Here is a 16182-nt window from a genome sequence, read left to right on the forward strand (position 1 = left end):
AAACAAAAACACCCTAATGATCAATATAATGGCGCCAGAGGGGATGGCTGCCGTTTTACCAGCTCCTAACCAACTGTGCTATTTTGTTCGTTTTTTCGCATTGTTTTTTTTTTGTCATTTAGCAGACGCTCTTATCCAGAGCGACTTACAGGAGCAATTAGGGTTAAGTGCCTTGCTCAAGGGCACATCGACAGATTTTTCACCTAGTCGGCTCGGGGATTAGAACCAGCGACCTTTCGTTTACTGGCACAACGCTCTTAACCACTAAGCTACCTGTATTTTTTACATAATGTTGATGCTACCGACTCTTATGACTGAAAAGAGCTTCTGGATATCAGAACAACGGTTACTCGCCTCGAACTGGACGAAGATTTGTTCTTTACTGAGTCCAACGCAAAGGATATACTGCTTCTCGGAGACCAGGCCCAAATCCCCATCATTCGCGTGAAGAAAATACGGAAATACAGGGGGCGGAGATCGGGGTGCCTTGTGAGAATTCGTTGGCGAGTGGGTAACCCGCTTCCACCATCCGTTCTACTGGCCAACATGCAATCAATGGAAAATAAACTGGATGATCTCCACTCGAGACTATCTTACCAACGGGACATTAAAAACGGTAATATCTTATGTTTCACAGAGTCGTAGCTGAAGGACGACACGGATAATATACAGTTGGCTGGGTTTTCCGTGCATCGGCAGGACAGAACAGCTACGTCTGGTAAAACGAGGGGTGGTGGTGTGTGTCTATTTGTCAATAACAGCTGGTGCGCGATGTCTAATATTAAAGAAGTCTCGAGGTATTGCTCGCCTGAGGTAGAATACCTCACGATAAGCTGTAGACCACACTATCTACCAAGAGAGTTTTCATCTATATTTTTTGTAGCCATCTACTTACCACCACAAACTGATGCTGGCACTAAGACTGCACTGAACGAGCTGTATAAGGCCATAAGCAAACAAGAAAATGCTCATCCAGAAGCTCCTAGTGGCCGGGGACTTTAATGCAGTCAAACTTAAATCCGTTTTACCTAATTTCTACCAGCATGTCACATGTGCTACCAGAGGGGAAAAAAACTCTAGACCACCTTTACTCCACACACAGAGACGCATACAAAGCTCTCCCTTGCCCTCCATTTGGCAAATCGGACCATAATTCTATCCTCCTGATTCCTGCTTACAAGCAAAAACTAAAGCAGGAAATACCAGTTACTCGATCAATACGGAAGTTGTCAGATGACGTGGATGCTACGCTACAGGACTGTTTTGCTAGCACAGACTGGAATATGTTCCGGGATTCATCCAATGGCATTGAGGAGTATACCACCTCAGTCACCGGCTTCATCAATAAGTGCATCGACAACGTCGTCCCCACAGTGACCGTACATACATATCCCAAACAGAAGCCATGGATTACAGGCAACATCCGCACCGAGCTAAAGGCTAGAGCTGCCACTTTCAAGGAGCAGGACTCTAACCCGGAAGCTTATAAGAAATCCCGCTATGCCCTCCGACGAACCATCAAACAGGCAAAGCGTCAATACAGGACTAAGATTGAATCCTGCTACACCAGCTCTGATGCTAGTCGGATGTGGCAGGCCTTGCAAACTATTACGGACTACAAAGGGAAACCCAGCCGCGAGCTACCCAGTGACGCGAGCCTACCAGACGAGCGAAATGCCTTTTATGCTCACTTCGAGGCAAGCAATACTGAAGCATGCATGAGAGTACCAGCTGTTCCGGACGACTGTGTGATCACGCTCTCCGTAGCCGATGTGAGCAAGACCTTTAAACAGGTCAACATTTACAAGGCCGCGGGGCAAGACGGATTACCAGGACGTGTACTCAGAGAATGCGCGGACCTGACAGAGTCTGTAATACCTACATGTTTCAAGCAGACCACCATAGTCCCTGTGCCCAAGAAAGCGAAGGTAACCTGCCATGAAGTGCTTTGAAAGGCTGGTCATGGCTCACATCAACACCATCATCCCAGAAACTCTAGACCCACTCCAATTCGCATACCGCCCCAACAGATCCACAGATGACGCAATCTCAATCGCACTCCACACTGCCCTTTCCCACCTTGACAAAAGGAACACCTATGTGAGAATGCTGTTCATTGACTACAGCTCAGCGTTCAACACCATAGTGCCCACAAAGCTCATCACTAAGCTAAGGACCCTGGGACTAAATACCTCCTTCTGCAACTGGATCCTGGACATCCTGATGGGCAGCCCCCAGGTGGTAAGTGTAGGCAACAACACATCTGCCACGCTGATCCTCAATACGGGGGCCCCTCAGGGGTGCATGCTTAGTCCCCTCCTGTACTCCCTGTTCACCCACAACTGCGTGGCCAAGCACGACTCCAACACCATCATTAAGTTTGCTGACGACACAACAGTGGTAGGCCTGATCACCGACAACGATGAGACAGCCTATAGGGAGGAGGTCAGAGACCTGGCAGTGTGGTTCCAGGACAACAACCTCTCCCTCAACGTGAGCAAGACAAAGGAAATGATCATGGACTACAGGAAAAGGAGGGCCGAACACGCCCCCATTCACATTGACAGGCTGTAGTGGAGCGGGTTGAGAGTTTCAAGTTCCTTGGTGTCCACATCACCAACAAACTATCATGGTCCAAACACACCAAGAAAGTCGTGAAGAGAGCACAACAACGCCTTTTCCCCCTCAGGAGACTGAAAAGATTTGGCATGGGTCCCCAGATCCTCAAAAAGTTCTACAGCTGCACCATCGAGAGCATCCTGACCGCTTGCATTACCGCATGGTACGGCAACTGCTCGGCATCCGACCGTAAGGCGCTACAGAGGGTAATGCGTACAGCCCAGTACATCACTGGGGCCAAGCTTCCTCCCATCCAGGACCTATATACTAGGCGGTGTCAGAGGAAGGCCCAAAAATGGTCAAAGACTCCAGTCATCCAAGTCATAGACTGTTCTCTCTGCCACCGCACGGCAAGCGGTACCGGAGCGTCAAGTCTAGGACCAAAAGGCTCCTTAACAGCTTCTACCCCCAAGCCATAAGACTGCTGAACAATTAATCAAATGGCAACCCGGACTATTTGCATTGAGACCTCCCTTTGTTTTTACACTGCTGCTACTAACTGTTTATTATCTATGCATAGTCACTTTACCCCTACCTACATGTACAAATTACCTTGACTAACCTGTACCCCCGCCAATTGACTCGGTACCCCTGTATATAGCCTCTGTATTGTTATTTTATTCTGTTACTTTTTATTTGATTTTTTACTTTAGTTTATTTAGTAAATATTTTCTGAACTCTATTTCTTGAACTGCATTGTTGGTTAAGGGCTTGTAAGTAAGCGTTTCACGGTAAGGTCTACCCCTGTTGTATTCAGCGCATGTGACAAATACAATTTGATTTAATTTGATTTGATTGGTTGACAATAGAGCCTCCCACAATGCAGGCGATGGCTGCAGGATGAAGCTGGTGAAGAGCAACTGCAGAAACTTGCAGTCAAAACTTCATGACCTGTGGCGCAGTGGTCTAAGGCTCTCTGTGCCACTAGAGATCCTGGTTTGAATCCAGGCTCTGTCGTAGCCGGCCGTGACCGGGAGACCCATGGGGCGGCGCACAATTGGCCCAGGGTAGGGGAGGGAATGGCCGGCAGGGATGTAGCTCAGTTGGTAGAGCATGGCGTTTGCAACGCCAGGGTTGTGGGTTCGATTCCCACGGGGGACCAGTATGAAAAAATTAAAAATAATAATGTCTAACTGTAAGTCGCTCTGGATAAGAGCGTCTGCTAAATGACTAAAAAAATATATATTTTTTAATGTAGGCGCCAAGGGTTCCCATCTAGAAGCACGGTTAGACTGTTCCTACAGTTTTACTTCGGTACTGCAGTTTAACTGACATCCGGCCCAGAAAGACAATTTCCATACACGGCCACATAGTGAAGTCAGATTGGAATATTCCTAATAAGACACTTTAGTCATCACCTTTTTGCAGGGCTTGACTTGGGATTAAAGAAGTGCAGGAACTATCTTTTAGTCCATCCATTAGACTACAGTTGAAGTCGGAAGTTTACATACACCTTAGCCAAATACATTTAAACTCAGTTTTTCACAATTCCTGACATTTAATCCTAGTAAAAAAGCCCTGTTTTAGGTCAGTTAGGATCACCACTTTATTTTAAGAATGTGAAATGTCAGAATAATAGTAGAGAGAATGATTTATTTCAGCTTTTATTTCTTTCATCACATTCCCAGTGGGTCAATTAGTATTTGGTAGCATTGCCTTTAAATTGTTTAACTTGGGTCAAACGTTTCAGGTAGCCTTCCACAAGCTTCCCACAATAAGTTGGGTGAATTTTGGCCCATTCCTCCTGACAGAGCTGGTGTAACTGAGTCAGGTTTGTAGGCCTCCTTGCTCGCACACGCTTTTTCAGTTCTGCCCACAAATGTTCTATAGCAGGGTTCTTCAATTCCGGTCCTGGAGGGCCGAAACGCTTCTGTTTTTTATTTCTACCTGGTAGTTAATTGCACTCACCTGGTGTCCCAGGTCTGAATTAGCCCCTGATTAGAAGGAGAGGATGAAAAACAGAGGTGTTTCGGCCCTCCAGGACCGGAATAGAAGAACCCTGTTCTATAGGATTGAGGTCAGGGCTTTGTGATGGCAACTCCAATACCTTGACTTTGTTGTCCTTAAGCCATTTTTCCACAACTTTGGAAGTATGCTTGGAGTCACTGTCCATTTGGAAGACCAATTTGCAACCAAGCTTTAACTTCCTGACTGATCAAATCAAATCACATTTTATTGGCCACATGCGCCGAATACAACAGGTGTAGACATTACAGTGAAATGCTTACTTACACCCCTTAACCAACAATGCATTTATTTTTTAATAAAAAAAAGTAAAATTAAACAACAACAAAAAAGTGTTGAGAAAAAACGAGCAGAAGTCAAATAAAATAACAGTAGGGAGGCTATATATACAGGGGGGTACCAGTGCAGAGTCAATGTGCGGAGATGCTGCTTCAATATATCCACATAATTTTCCTTCCTCATGATGCCATCTATTTTGTGAAGTGCACCAGTCCCTCCTGCAGCAAAGCACCCCCACAGCATGATGCTGCCACCCCTTTATCCCCATGTGCAGTTGCAAACCGTAGTCTGGCTTTTTTATGGCAGTTTTGGAGCAGTGGCTTCTTCCTTGCTGAGCGGCCTTTCAGGTTTATTTTTTATTTTTTTTATTTCACCTTTATTTAACCAGGTAAGCCAGTTGAGAACAAGTTCTCATTTACAACTGCGACCTGGCCAAGATAAAGCAAAGCAGTGCGATAAAAACAACACAGAGTTACATATGGGGTAAAAAAACATAAAGTCAAAAATACAACAGAAAATATATATACAGTGTGTGCAAATGTAGCAAGTTATGGAGGTAAGGCAATAAATAGGCTATAGTGCAAAATAATGACAATAGTATTAACACTGGAATGCTAGATGTGCAAGAGATTATGTGCAAATAGAGATACTGGGGTGCAAAAGAGCAAAATAAATAACAATATAGGGATGAGGTAGTTGGGTGGGCTAATTTCAGATGGGCTGTGTACAGGTGCAGTGATCGGTAAGGTGCTCTGACAACTGATGCTTAAAGTTAGTGAGGGAGATAAGAGTCTCCAGCTTCAGAGATTTTTGCAATTCGTTCCAGTCATTGGCAGCAGAGAACTGGAAGGAATGGCGGCCAAAGGAGGTTATGTCGATATAGGACTCGTTTTACTGTGGATATAGATACTTTTGTACCTGCTTCCTCCAGCATCTTCACAAGGTCCTTTGCTGTTGTTCTGGGATTGATTTGCACTTTTCGCACCAAAGTACGTTCATCTCTAGGAGACAGACCGCGTCTCCTTCCTGAGCGGTATGACGGCTGCGTGGTCCCATGGTGTTTATACTTGCGTACTATTGTTTGTACAGATGAACGTGGTACCTTCAGGCGTTTGGAAATTGCTCCCAAGGATGAACCAGACTTGTGAAGGTCTACAATCTTTTTTCTGAGGTCTTGGCTGATTTCTTTTGATTTTCCCATGATGTCAAGCAAAGAGGCACTGAGTTTGAAGGTAGGCCTTGAAATACATCCACAGGTACACCTCCAATTGACTCAAATGGTGTCAATTAGCCTATCAGAAGCTTCTAAAGCCATGACATCATTTTCTGGAATTTTCCAAGCTGTTTAAAGGCACAGTCAGCTTAGTGTATGTAAACTTCTGACCCACTGGAATTGTGATACAGTGAATTATAAGTGAAATAATCTGTCTGTAAACAATTGTTGGAAAAATTACTTGTGTCATGCACAAAGTAGATGTCCTAACCGACTTTCCAAAACTATAGTTTGTTAACAAGAAATGTGTGGAGTGGTTGAAAAACGAGTTTTAATGACTCCAACCTAAGTGTATGTAAACTTCTGACTTCAACTGTATATCTTTTTATTTTTTGTGCCTGTTTTGCATGTGTCACGAGAATTTCTATCTCTAATTAAACTCAAGCTTGAATAATTCCCAGAGGTTGTAAGGCATGTTTTAATCATGAATTAAACAAGGTCCACAACCAGCAAGAATAATCTGTATGTTTATTCATGAGAGCTCTCGCACCAAAAAACACACACACCCTTTTTATATCCCTTCACACAAAGGAACTTTGCTCCGCCCACCTTTAGGCGGCCTGTACATTTCCACAATATAGAATGATTAACCAGTTTCTAGGTCCCCTCCCTCCTGGAATGTTTGTCTCAGCAGTTTCTACTCCCCCCTCGGTTAGTGGTTTTATACTACATTATAACTCTAACACAGTTCACACATTTTTACCGTATTTGGGGTGAAATCCTTTAGTCATTATTTTAAAAATACAAATTCATCTATCAGCATGTTATTTTGGCATTAATACGTGTCACATATCGGTTTGTAATAAAAACAAAGAGAGTCGCACACTCCATATGTATAACCTCCCAGTAATTTATTGGGTAAAAAACCACCAACGTTTCGGCATCACTGTGCCGTGCCATCTTCAGTTTGCAAACAATGTTTAAAAAATGTATCTTTGAGTTAATAAAGCCGCATACAAACATGTTCTCTTTTTTGCTTTCTTGAGTAAGGCAGTTCCAAAATGCAGGTGTTTCAGCCTAGCTCAGTGCTTTCTGTGGTGGTGGGGCAGCCAGCGGAAATTGAGTGTAGGGGTTGTTAATGTTCTCTAGTTGCGCCGTGATTGGCTCAGTGTACTGTCACACATGGGTACACTTTGTCACCGCAAAATCTACTGGTAGAGCTCGAAAATTCAAGCCCCTTGGGTGCTGCCATAGACTTACATTAGAAGTGCCCATCGAAGAAGGCTCAAGGTCATTGGCCACAGATAAAATTACGTCAAATCATCTTATATCTACCATAGCTTTGATTGGACTAATCATGTCAACATCACACTTTCAAATTCAAATTGGACAAGGAGTCATCATCATGCATCAAGTCGGCAATCTACTGGCTAATCCTTTTCAGTCCTTGTCATTTGAAGAGAAATGATAGATAAAACGTATCGGTGCTCATCGGCCATTGGACATAAACATTACACAACAAGTTGGAAATCGCAAATTCAACAATGAGTGCTAAGGCGCCACTGCAGCCCTGGGTTTGTTCCCAGGCTGTGACCAGGAGACCCATGAGGCGGCGCACAATTGTTCCAGCGTTGTCCGGGTTACGGGAGGGTTTGGCCGGCCGGGATGTCCATGTCTCATCGTGCTCTAGCTACTCCTAGTGGCGGGCCGGGCAACTGCAAGCTGACTTCGGTACTCAGTTCGACAGTGTTTCCTCCGACACATTGGTGTGGCTGGCTTCCGGGTTAAGCGAACAGTGTGTCAAGAAGCAGTGTGTCTTGGCTCTCGACCTTCGCCGAGTCCGTAGGGGAGTTGCAGCGATGAGACAAGATCGTAACTACAAATTGAATATCACGAAAAAGGGGGTAACGCCATGGGCCAGAAAAGTTTGAATACATTGGCCATGCTGTCAATCCAGTATGACTTCTGCTGCGTTCAAAACAACTGTAAACTCAGAACTGGGAAATCTCAGACTTCAGTGAGTTGAAGAAAACTGGGAACTCTGATAAAACTAGCTCCGACTGGGAAAATATGGAACATAATTTTGAACGGTCATCCAACTCGGAATTCCAAATCGGGATTACGGGCCTCTTCCTAGAGCCCACAAGAAGGACCGCCGCGCCACCTTCCTGTTCAAGTGAGCACAACAAGGTGAGTCCAAAAATGTATTGTATGATAAATTATGTAACATGCCAGAGAATATGTATACTGTAGCTAAGAAAGTAATACTAAGTGTGTGTTGTGTAGTAAGCTGTTAGTAGCCCATGTGCCTCACCCTAATAATTTGGTTCCTTTCCCCCTCATAACGTAGCCTACTGTTCTGACTTGGTGGTGCACATGTAGCCTATAACCTGTTATAGAGAAATGTAATCATCGAATATTGTAAGAGCTTTCATTGTCTGCTTATATGCCCCCTTTATTTATCCTACGGTTCTGACTTGGTGTACAGGGAGAATACTGTAAGAACGGCCCATGTTCTGAATTCTGTTGCTGTACATTTCAAAAGTGCTGAACAAATAGTTATATTGACTACGTCCGTCCTAGCTCGCTCATTAATGTCTTAATCGAAATTACGGATTGCCTCTTATCCGCTCGTCGTACCCTTATGCCATAGTTTGTACATCTCAACTGTCAGTAGTACCATATTTGTTTAAGCAAGTCAGCAAGATCAGCTATGTTTTTTTTTTAAGGCAGTAAATGAGGCTGAATTAACTGTTTCGCTGCCAGACAAGGCTCCGCTGATAGCCAGGCTCTGTCGTAGCCGGCCGCGACCGGGAGACCCATGGGGCGGCGCACAATTGGCCCAGCGTCGTCCAGGGTAGGGGAGGGAATGGCCGGCAGGGATGTAGCTCAGTTGGTAGAGCATGGCGTTTGCAACGCCAGGGTTGTGGGTTCGATTCCCATGGGGGGTATGAAAAATAAAAAATAATAATGTATGCACTCACTAACTGTAAGTCGCTCTGGATAAGAGCGTCTGCTAAATGACTAAAATGTAAAAATGTAAAATATGGTAAGGATTCACTCCATGGTGCTGAAAATAAGCTCTGCTGTTGGGACAATAGAGGGGAATCCCAGTTTTCCAACGGTGCAGATTTATTTAGGCTTTCTACAGTGCCGGTGGAAAGGCGACAACGACATGAATAGTTAACTAGCGAGATAACTGCTACAAGTTATGTTTTGAATTAGCTATTTATTTAGTCTGTTTGTCATTATTTTATTTATGTCCTGCTCTCTCTCCTCGGGCAGCGGCCCACTCGCACTGGCACTCGCACTGGCACACACACTGGCACTCGCACTGGCACTCGCACTGGCACACACAGACATGCACTGGCACACACACTGGCACTCGCACTGGCACACACAGACATGCACTGGCACACACACTGGCACTCGCACTGGCACACACAGACACACACTGGCACACACACTGGCACTCGCACTGGCACACACAGACACACACTGGCACACACACTGGCACTCGCACTGGCACACACAGACATGCACTGAAAGGTCATTCCGATGATGGCTGATATGTAGATTTTTAAGTGATTGATAATATTTAAGTTTGCCTTCATGAATGCCATTAACAAAAATTGTTAAACTAATTCATACCTGCCAACTTTTCAAAAAACCTTGGAGTGAGATTTTGTCCAGGGTCCGCCTGGGTCCTGCAGTCGGTGAAAAGCAATTGCACTGCCTGCGTCTCAGAACTGCGGCCGCCTTGATCTCATGAGGTTATCGTTGCCCACGTGTGCATGACGTCAGAGAAAGTCGGGATCAAGTCGGACACAAATCTAACCAGCATGCATTGGGCGGTGATCGCCGGTGATCGATTCTGCGCAGACCTGGCTCATCTCAAATGAGCCTCTTGTCTATGATCTGTCGGCATGGTTATACTGGCCTATGGCCTTCTTGGAGGCCTTGATTATATCGGAGGGGGGCTCCCATTTGAAGCAGGGCTCCAGATTGGCCATTTTATGGTCATTATTGAGGACAAGGTGCCATCCAATGCTTGGCTGTTTCTTCTCTTGGTTTTGTTCAGTCCCACAACTGAAAACACCCTCTCAGCATCTGCGTTTGCATGGGGCAACACCAGGACAAGCTTGGCGACGGCAGCAAGCCTCTCAAATTCTTTGGCTCCTGTCACCTATGGAAAATGCACCAAAACACAATGGAAAAACATACCTTGATTTTTGATTGATTAATACTGTAAGTATACTGTAGGTTGATCCATTAACAAAGTTCAGATAAAAACATGCATAATTTGCAACATGCATGACACATATGACCACCGCATTCTTATTGGCAGACTAAATAGCCTTGGTTTCTCAAATGACTGCCTCGCCTGGTTCACCAACTACTTCTCAGATAGAGTTCAATGTGTCAAATCGGAGGGCCTGTTGTCTGGACCTATGGCAGTCTCTATGGGGGTGCCACAGGGTTCAATTCTTGGGCCGACTCTTTTCTCTGTGTATATCAATGACGTCGCTCTTGCTGCTGGTGACTCTCAGATCCACCTCTACGCAGACGACACCATTTTGTATACATCTGGCCCTTCATTGGACACTGTGTTAACAAACCTCCAAACGAGCTTCAATGCCATACAACACTCCTTCAGTAGCCTCCAACTGCTCTTAAACACTAGTAAAACTAAATGCATGCTCTTCAACCGAACGCTGCTTGCACCCGCCCACCCGACTAGAATCACTACTCTCGACGGGTCTGACCTAGAGTATGTGGACAACTACAAATATCTAGGTGTCTGGTTAGACTGTAAACTCTCCTTCCAGACTCACATTAAGAATCTCCAATCCAAAGTTACATCTAGAATCGGTTTCCTATTTCGCAACATGCTGCCAAACATGCCCTCGTAAAACTGACTATCCTACCGATCCTTGACTTCGGCGATGTCATTTACAAAATAGCCTCCAACACTCTACTCAGAAAATTGGATGTAGTCTATCACAGTGCCATCCGTTTTGTCTCCAAAGCCCCATATACTACCCACCACTGTGACCTGTACGCTCTTGTTGGCTGGTCCTCACTACATATTCGTCGCCAAACCCACTGGCTCCAGGCCATCTATAAATCACTGCTAGGCAAATCCCTGCCTTATCTTAGCTCATTGGTCACCATAGCAACACCCACCCGTAGTATGCGCTCCAGCAGGTATATCTCACTGGTCAACCCCAAAGCCAACACCTCCTTTGGCCGCCATTCCTTCCAGTTCTCTGCTGCCAATGACTGGAACAAATTGCAAAAATCTCTGAAGCTGGAGACACTTATCTCCCTCACTAACTTTAAGCATCAGTTGTCAGAGCACCTTACCGATCACTGCACCTGTACACAGCCCATTTGAAATTAGCCCGCCCATCTACCTCATCCCTATATTATTATTTATTTTGCTAATTTATACCCCAGTATCTCTATTTGCACATCATCTCTTGCACATCTATCATTCCAGTGTTAATACTAATTGTAATTATTTTGCACTATAGCGTATTTATTGCCTTACCTCCATAACTTGCTACATTTGCACACACTGTATATATATTTATTTCTGTTGTATTTTGGACTTTGTTTTGTTTTACCCCATATGTAACTCTGTGTTGTTGTTTTTAATCGCACTGCTTTGCTTTATCTTGGCCAGGTCGCAGTTGTAAATGAGAACTTGTTCTCAACTGGTTTACCTGGTTAAATAAAGGTGAAATAAAAAATAAAAAATAAATATGCATGCAACAATTTTAAGCAACAGATGTAGCCAAGCCACACCTGCCAAAAGGAAAGACAACAAAGGAAAAAATGTTTACCTTATGCTTCCAGGTTGCCATTTCAGCCCAGAAACTTTCCATTTCAGTTTCGTCCTGCAGGGATATCATTGGCATGGTCTGATCATTTAGAAACTCCTCACCCAGAAGATCATGCTCCTCTGGCCCATGGTATGGGAGGAGATGGGGAAACCTATTTATGAAAGTAGAGTTACAAGTTGTTACGTTTTAGGTATATAGTCATCAACCAGCAGCAGTTCATACACATCTTTGAGGAGAATCCACATAAGAATATATCATGTGCAGTTTAGGAGTGAACACAGGGTATTTTAGCTAAGATGATAGACAATAATTAGAGAAAAAAACTAACCTTTCAACAAAGTACAGGACATCTTCGATGTCATTTTCAGCCCTCTGCCGTACATCTACAAATTGTGCGTGCTTGATCAGTGGCTCTTCCAGTGGCAGCTTCTTAAGTGCATAGTCCACAGCACTTGTCAGGAAACACAACACAGCTTCATGGAATGAATCCACCTGCTGTGGTGTGATGTCACCCTCGTCGAGTAATCTGTTAAGTTTAGCCCTGGTTGTGAACCCAATACAGCATATCGGTATAAGGTACAAGGCTAAATATCACATATCACAGTGTTTGATCATAATAATAGTCAAATACTAACCTGGTAAATGGTTTGCCTTTTCTTTAAAGGCAATTTCACAAGGCTCCTCGTGGCACTGCAGAGCTGCTGGAACCATAAACTTGGAACATAGCTTGCGTACGAATTTCACCATCTATAACAGACATTTACAAAAATAGTAGGTGAAACCTGTTTTAGAGGATCCCTGCAGATATCAGCAAGAAACACACAATGGATAAAAACAGCAAAATCCAATCCCACCTCATCATGTAACAAAAATATTGATGACTGCTCTCTCTGAAGCAGCAAGTTGAAAGAAGTGAAAGTTGGTATGGTGGCTTGGAAGAACAGCAGGTACACTTCTGTCATGGGGTCAGTGAATGTCTGCACAAGTCTACTTCTATTGCACGCATTTCCTGTATTTATGTTAAATTCTTTGGAATACATCTTACCTGTTCGAAATCAGCTGAGTTTACATTCACCACACTAAATCATGTTCACACGCACAAACAAATAATTTATTTCAAGATTTAAAGTTTAAGAGAGTGAGTACTCAATTGGACGACATTTCATTGTTACATACCTAGTCTCAGCTCAGCTTCTTTTCAGACTTCTTGAGGTAGTGACCGTTTCTTCTCCTGTTGTCTTTCGCGGTAATGGTATCTCTTCTTCTGTCGCTAACTTCGGGGTGCAGCGCATATGGTTCAGTGGCGCTCATCAGCGCCATCTACCGTCGGGGAGTTTGAAAAAAGGAACGAACGAGTCTCGGCCGATTTTTTTTGCGTGAGAGCGTGTGAAAACAGGCAAAAACGTGTGTCACACGGCGAAAGCGTGAGAGTTGGCAGCTCTGCTAATTTCCATGACTTTTCATGACCTTACAAACCCTAATTTGACAACTTGGAAGAGCGCGTCATGCGCATTCAGGCTGGCGTATTTTCAAGCTGACAGCCTCCTCTCACGCACAGATTCCCAGACTAGTGGCAAATGAACTTGAATAAAGCGGAATCAGGAAATGAATGCCCACTCTTCATTGCTATTCAATGCAGATCCCGCCTTCATTCCGCTTTGATCAACCTTTTTTTGCCTCAGTGTGTGAATCTGGGCGCTCCGGGCAGCTCCAGCCCAAGTCAAGTACTGCCTTTGTGCACAAAACTCCCATTGAATTATTCAAATTATTTTAGCTGAGGCAGATTTTTTTTCCATCACTCACTAAATTCATCCAATGTCTACATGTTTTTGGATGAGGTGATGACGTCGTCGCTGCTCCCTGTGCGCACTGAGTGCTAGTGCACATGTGATTTTGGTCCTTGGTCCATATAAACCGGATGCAAGCCAGATATAGGAAGTCCATGAATCGGTTTATGGGAATGTGAGTAGATTACCTTGAAAACAATGGTCGGACATCTTGGACGGAGTCTCCAGTTCTTATTATACCTCAGTGCTAGGCGCAAATCGGACAATCTGTATTAATAAAACCCAATAATGCAACACACTTTGAAATGCGGGGGACCATCCACTTGACAAAAGTGATCCGCTCGAACGCGCCCATTCTCTCTGTTTGAGCCTGCATGCACATTAACCATCAATGCGGAATACAGGGACAATAGAAAACATCTATCGATTGACATTGACTTCAGAAATAAGAAAAACTCAACATTTCTCCCATTAATGAATTGACCCTCCTCAAATGTTTGTACAAGTCTGTATTATTCCAAACAAATAAAATTACAGCTCCTGACACTGCGATTGCATGGAATCTCACTTCCATACAGAACTACAGCTCCCAGAATCCAAGCCTCCACGTACCGGACTGAACGTCACATTCTTGCATTCCTCCTGCTTGTGTCGGGAAGCGTAATCTTTTCTTTCCGCGAACACGTTTTTCTCCCGAGAAATACACGGATGACACGGCGAGTTTAATATCAGGAGGTGCTCCCGGATTCCCCAGCTGTCCGAATCCAAGATTTGGGTGAGGATCTATTGTTTTCTGTCCTGTAGATCGTTTTGAAATAACGTTTGCCGGTTGAGTGTTCAGCTACAGTAGGGTAGTTAGCTAGCTACGGTGTGTAGTTAACCAGATCCAATGCGCTGGATTTTGTGTAAATTGTCGCTGCGCCCTGTGGCTAAATGATGATGATGTTGAGTACATTTCAACTGATTGTGGCATGCCATAAAACTGTGACTGCCTTGTAACTATAGTTATTACAGGCAACGTTTGGCTTTGAGTTTGAGGATTAATTAAACTAAATTACATTTGCATTTGTTGACTATCAAAATGTCCTATACAGACTTCCTAATCAGACAAACCTGTTGACATTTTATTAGCTAGCCTGCCAGCTAGGATTGTATGACTAGGCAGCTAGTTCGTTAGCTTGCTAACTAGATACCTAACTACTATATAACTGCATTCCTTGTTTTTTGTTAAGGGCTATCTATCTATCTATCTATCTATCTAGCTAAATTCATCTACCTCGGTTGCATCACCTTTGTTAGATGCAGACGGCAGACCCAGCCAGGCAGGCAGCGTAGGGCGTGGAAGCGCCGGAGGCCGGACAGATGTGTGGTCATTCTTCTGGCACTCAACACATTTCCTGGCTCGCGTCCTGCAAAATAGAACACCGAAAGATTCCATATCTAACGGTTTGGTATCCGAAATCCGTTTTTGTTGTTATTATTAGCCGATTTTTGTTACGCTCAAAAAAACATTAAAGATAGACCCAGCTGAGACCGTTAGATGCTATATTTTACCAGCTAGCCCTGGCATATACAGTGCCAAAATAGCCAGTCAGGTGAGTGCAACCCTGGCCTAACGCATTAGCTAGCTAGCGATGCTAGCTGAGTTTTTGATCGGAATACATTTACTTGGTCATTTAGCTAGTTGGCTACCTAGCCACACATAAAAGGGAAACTGGTTGTACAAATCTTTGACCTACCTAACTAGCTAGCTAGTAAGTTAGATAACTACTGACTAATTACATGACTTGTTGTTGGTTACATCATGAAGGCATTGCTTCATTTAACAGTTACAGAAGGCCCTCCAGGTTATTCACTACCCTAGATTCCTTGGATTCCTAAAGAGATTATGTCTGAACAACACCAATCAAATGTAATGGAAACGAATGTCTGCACTAGTGCAGAATTTAAACAGAGGCAAGCTCATACAAGTTCAGTTGGCATGGTTCTCTGAGGTTGAAGGCTTATTGTAACAAACACGTTTTTCCTGAGATGTAATTATTTACAGTGCCTTTGGGAAAGTATTCGGACCCCTTGACTTTTTCCAGATTTTGTTATGTTACAGCCTCATTTTAAAATGAATTAAATAAATAGAAGTCCTGAGCAATCTACACACACTACCCCATAATGACAAAGCGAAAACAGTTTTTTTGGACATTTTAGCTAATTTATTAAAAATGAAAAACAGAAATACCTTATTTACATAAGTATTCAGACCCTTTGCAATGAGACTCGAAATTGAGCTCAGGTGCATCCTGTTCCCATTGATCATCCTTGAGATGTTTCTACAACTTGGTTGGAGTCCACCAGTGGTAAATTCAATTGATTGCACATGATTTGGAAAGGCACACAAATGTCTATATAATGTCAGAGCAAAAACCGTAGAACTCCGAGACAGAATTGTGTCGAGGCACAGATCTGGGAAAGGGTA

General features: G+C 43.9%; 1 protein-coding gene across 1 annotated transcript in view; it reads left to right on the top strand.

The window, feature by feature from the left end:
* Nucleotides 1–14370: 14370 nt before the first annotated feature.
* The window catches only part of LOC311126759 (CBP80/20-dependent translation initiation factor-like), a gene marked incomplete at its 3' end in the record, with an annotated part of 31036 nt that continues 29224 nt past the window's right edge, over nucleotides 14371–16182 (top strand). Inside the window, exon 1 of the mRNA XM_084200743.1 lies at nucleotides 14371–14487. The remainder of the gene's footprint in view (nucleotides 14488–16182) is intronic.

This window comes from Coregonus lavaretus (assembly GCF_964263955.1).
Source record: "Coregonus lavaretus genome assembly, contig: HAP1_SCAFFOLD_3513, whole genome shotgun sequence".
Lineage (NCBI taxonomy): Eukaryota > Metazoa > Chordata > Actinopteri > Salmoniformes > Salmonidae > Coregonus > Coregonus lavaretus.